Genomic DNA, 5,000 nt, shown 5'->3' on the forward strand with positions numbered 1-5,000 from the left:
TAACAGAGTTGGGTATGGTAGAGTAGAGTAGAATACAGAGTTGGGTAGGGTATGGTAGAGTAGAGTAGATAACAGAGTTGGGTAGGGTAGAGTAGAGTAGAGTAGAATACAGAGTTGGGTAGGGTTTGGTAGAGTAGAGTAGAAATACCTGGATTCGATCAACAAATAAAAAATACACCTACTGTATCCCTACTGTAACATTCCCTTGTGTCTTTCCACATTTATTTAGGCCTAACTACTCCCACTCAAAACAACCGTAAACAAACAGCAAGATAACTCCCCACTTGTCATTAGCTGCAGCATCCTTGTTCCTCTATCTTCTAGAATCTAAACCCACCCACACATTTCTTCCCCACTCCCACCCCATTTAGGGCTCTATTCAATCCTTATCGCAGAAGTTCAGTGTTAAAGTGTGGTTGACTCGCAGCTTGGTTGACTCGCACTGACTCGCAGCATAATTGTCTCGCATTCCCTGAGCCTACATCCACAGTAAAAGCTGAATATGTCAGCTCAATAGGAAATTGCCTTTACATTTCTATCACACAATCTGTACCGGTTCAGCAATACAGATTGAATAGAGCCTCTAATCCCTCTTGACCTTGACCTACACTGTTGATTCACCCCGTTTTTCAGTCTCGCTCTCCATCTCTCTCTCGTTCTCTTTCTCTCTCTTCCTCTCTCTGTCTCCCACATTTCTCTCCATCTATCTATCTATCTATCTATCTATCTATCTATCTATCTATCTATCTATCTATCTATCTATCTATCTATCTATCTATCTATCTATCTGTCTGTCTGTCTGTCTGTCTGTCTGTCTGTCTGTCTGTCTGTCTGTCTGTCTGTCTGTCTGTCTGTCTTTATCCCTCTCTCGATACATTGAACACCCACCACGTCTGGCTGAAGAGAACTTGGGTTTTAAAAATGAATTGGTTCAACTGTATAATTTTAGATAAATGTTTGCTTGAGACAAGTAAGAGAGAGAGAGAGAGAGAGAGAGAGAGAGAGAGAGAGAGAGAGAGAGAGAGAGAGAGAGAGAGAGAGAGAGAGAGAGAGAGAGAGAGAGAGAGAGAGAGAGAGAGAGAGAGAGAGAGAGAGAGAGAGAGAGAGAGAGAGAGAGAGAGAGAGAGAGAGAGAGAGAGAGAGAGAGAGAGAGAGAGAGAGAGAAAATAAGAAAGGTATCCATAGAAACGATCTAGTTGCATATAATTGTGGTCTGTCTGAAATACTATAACTATATTTCCCTGCAAAAAAGAGACATTGCTGATGCCAATACAAATATAAAGTATAAATTAAACTATGAACAGTAGTGTCTTTGATGTAAATTAGAAAGGTGGATGAACTTATTGCAGCTAGGAGAAAGTTCTGCAGGTCTCCATCGCTAGTTCAGTAGTCTCCCTGTGGTAAAATATTGCTCTAATCAATGACAAAGCAAATGAGGTGGTGATTGTTAGCAGGGTGCTGAGACTGGTCTGGAGGCTAAATGTATGTGACAGCCAGCCAGGCCACGGTAGGGTGGTGGTAGTTCGAGGAGTATCCGTTTTCCGTTTTAGTAGTTTTCAGCACCTCTGCTCTGGACAGCTCCACAATTCAACACTGGGATCCGATTTCAACTGCCTGTTCACACTAGGTTACGAGGGAGACTTTGTTTCTTACCCCACACCCCCTCTTCAGTTGGTTTGTTACGTATATATGTAGAATCATCATTTGACCAATTATGTCGCTACAAAATAATCCTGCAGCCACGGGATTTGAACGTTGAGTCCATAATGTTGTTGGGTCGGTGGTTAGGACATTAGCTGGCTAAAAGTAGGCTACATGAAAAGTGCAATACTGTTAATATAACAGTGTGTTAGTGTGGGTGTTCAGTGGATTTATGTAAATCACGAAGCTCGTCTGGATTTCCTGCGGTGCAAGAAAATTCCCAGCCACAAAAGAGTGATCAAATGAAGCACTCATTACATGATGTCTGTAGTTGTCAACAAAAGGGATATTTAATCAACCCTCTTCCTGTCATTAACTTTTGTATTAGGCCTATTCCTATAAATCTATTCACATTTCAATAATGCAGCTTCAAACTCGCACAAAGACAGGCAGCTCGCATGTACAGCCGAACACTGATCCAAATTCACTGAAAATCCGAGCAATGCATAGCAACCTGTTTTCTTCTCCGGAGGCCAGTCTAATAAAAATCTGTGGCGCGGGCGGAAAATAATAGGGAAGCACACCTACACTCTCAGGAACACAACTCCACGTAAACGGGGACATAATCAAAGTGACAAGCGCTCCATCCCTCCCGCCCGCCCTCCCTCTCTCCCACCCACAGCTAGCTAGGGACAGAGAGATGTGCCGTGCGCACTTCACATACACAGGGTTCGAGCGCTTATTGAGTCAAGTGCGAGTCCAACAGAGAGAACGAATGCGAGCAGTTGAGTGGGATGCGAGGAAGCAATAAAACAGAACATTGGAAGAATATTAGGATTCAAAGACAAAAAGTTTCAAAATGAACGTTGTGAGACAATGAAACGGGCTGCATAAAGGAATTCGTAGAGAGAGGACAGAACATTAAGGATGTGTTTTATTTTTTATTTTGGAAAGGATGTCAACATTGTTTTTCAAGTAGCTAACAACATTGCCATTCAAAAGGTGAGTATTTATTCTAATCGTTGACAGTTTTTTCATTGGCGAAAACACTTTTCCACTGACAGGACAAGTTGTCATGAACTTGACTCGTTTTTCTTTTAGATTGGTTGGTTTTTAGGTTGGCCAGTCGAAGAGTCTTTGTTGTTCTTAACATGCAGCGTTTCGACGAAGCTCACTTCATACACTAGTTAAGGCCCCGAAATAAACTGCAGAGTAATCTTGCCTGTTTTCACCAGTATTATGTCACGACATGAACTCCTCGCTTTGTAGAGCCCAGTGAAACCTGTTTTGTCTTCTGCTGTTCACCGTCCTTCAGACAAACACTGTCAAATGATCAATGAATCCGCTAACGTAACGCATTGTTCTGGCCTATAATGTCAATCAACTGTAAATGATGCGCAGGCAAATCCTAATTGTGTGACATATTTTATTGACTAGGCCGTAGGCGATGTGGCATTCCAGTTTCAATATGCTGAGAGGTTTGATTTGCAAAACTCGAAATTAGATCAGATATGGACATATAATTCCTATATTCAGACATTCTTATTTCCTACATGCGCGGGAATAGATTTCAGCACTGGACAGCTCTACACGTAAGCATCAACTTTGATATAGTTTAGCAAGTGCGTAGGCCTACCCTGCACTGTTATAAAAAAAAGTCTAATTTTAGTTTATCATTGGCTATTCAAAGAATGGGATATCTCGTCATCCCATATTTTTTCATAGATATGGGAAGGACATGTTTTTTTTATACAATCATGTGCATTCGTGATAGACGTGCAGATCGTGCATATTTGAATGAGATACTGTGTTCATAGAGCTCCCATCAAAGCCATTCAAAACAGACGGACATAACTTTCCCCCCTCCCTATTACTTGCCTACAATAACGTCTGCCATAATCCTGTATAACAATGCTTTATTCAGTGATGACGACGCCACAACGCCACCAATCACCGCTAAACCGGATCAAAAGTAACACCCCATTCTCTGATGTCATAATCTCTATACCCCCTGTTCTTTCCTGACAAGCGGATGCCCCGCCCTGTGCTGTCACCTAAACTCTTCACTTTCGTTTTCCTTTCTTTCTCTCCTTTTAATGTCAGTCTCAGATTAAAGAAAAACATTTAAACCAGGTCGCTTGACTGCATCCACCTTTCATATCACAGTTTGGATTAGGAGATTACCACACACCCAACAGACATGCATACACACACCGAGGGCGCGCTCGCTCACACACATTTACATACACACACACACACACACACACACACACACACACACACACACACACACACACACACACACACACACACACACACACACACACACACACACACACACACACACACACACACACACACACACACACTTTCATCCATTCATATTAATTTCCCCTGGGATTAAGTGTTTCTGGATTCAAGGCATATCTGAGCTGCATTGACAATTTCAGGCCCTAAAGGTATTGTGTTGTGTAGAGTTATGTTGTGGAGTAGGTTATGGTGTGGAGTAGGTTATGGTGTGGAGTAGGTTATGGTGTGGAGTAGGTTATGGTGTGGAGTAGGTTATGGTGTGGAGTAGGTTATGGTCGGGGTGCTCAGTTGGTAGAGCATGGCGCTTGTGACGCTGTGGGTTCTATTCCCACGGGGGACCAGTGTGTAAATGTATGTATTCACTACTTTAAATCACTCTGGATAAGAGCGTCTGCCAAAATGTAAATGCGTTGAAATATTTGGGTGTTTGTCTCTGTTCTGTGTGATTCAGTTTTACCCACATTAAAGTGAATCAGTCCTGTATGTGACTCAGTCACTCAGGAGAGCACTTACACCTCTGGTGTCTCTACCCTCTGGCTTCACCTCGGCGGCGGTGCCTCGTGCTAAATCATCCCCGCTCAACACGGCAAATCAGAGCGTCGAGGAGGGGAAAGAGGTTCCTATGGAAACGGCTAATAACTATCATCAACATTTAATTACTCCTGCTCTCCCTCAGGGACTAGTGGTTCCTGACTGTCTCTGGCTGCGTCCTAAGTGACACCCTATTCCCTATATAGTGCACTACTTTTGACCAGAGCCATATGAGATGTGGTCGAAAGTAGGGCACTATGTAGAGAATAGGGTGCCATTTTCTTCCTACTCTCTATATACAGTACCAGTCCAAAGTTTGGACACAACTACTCATTCAAGGGTTTTTCTTTATTTTTTACTATTTTCAACATTGTACAATAATAGTGAAGACATCAAAACTATGAAATAACACATATGGAGTCATGTAGTAACCAAAAAAGTATTAAACAAATCAAAATGTATTTTATATTTGAGATTCTTCAAATTAGCCACCCTTTGCCTTAATGACAGCTTTGCAC

At 42.2% G+C, this 5,000-nt stretch overlaps 1 protein-coding gene across 2 annotated transcripts in view; it reads left to right on the forward strand.

Moving 5' to 3' along the window:
* Positions 1-2,381: 2,381 nt before the first annotated feature.
* The window catches only part of LOC127932329 (ATP-sensitive inward rectifier potassium channel 12-like), a 10,710-nt gene continuing 8,091 nt past the window's right edge, over positions 2,382-5,000 (forward strand). For both annotated transcript variants that reach the window (XR_008144853.1, XM_052527884.1), the window contains exon 1: positions 2,382-2,643. The gene's annotated coding sequence lies outside the window, so the exon portion shown is untranslated. The remainder of the gene's footprint in view (positions 2,644-5,000) is intronic.

Source organism: Oncorhynchus keta, chromosome 10, assembly GCF_023373465.1.
Source record: "Oncorhynchus keta strain PuntledgeMale-10-30-2019 chromosome 10, Oket_V2, whole genome shotgun sequence".
Classification (NCBI taxonomy): Eukaryota; Metazoa; Chordata; class Actinopteri; order Salmoniformes; family Salmonidae; genus Oncorhynchus; species Oncorhynchus keta.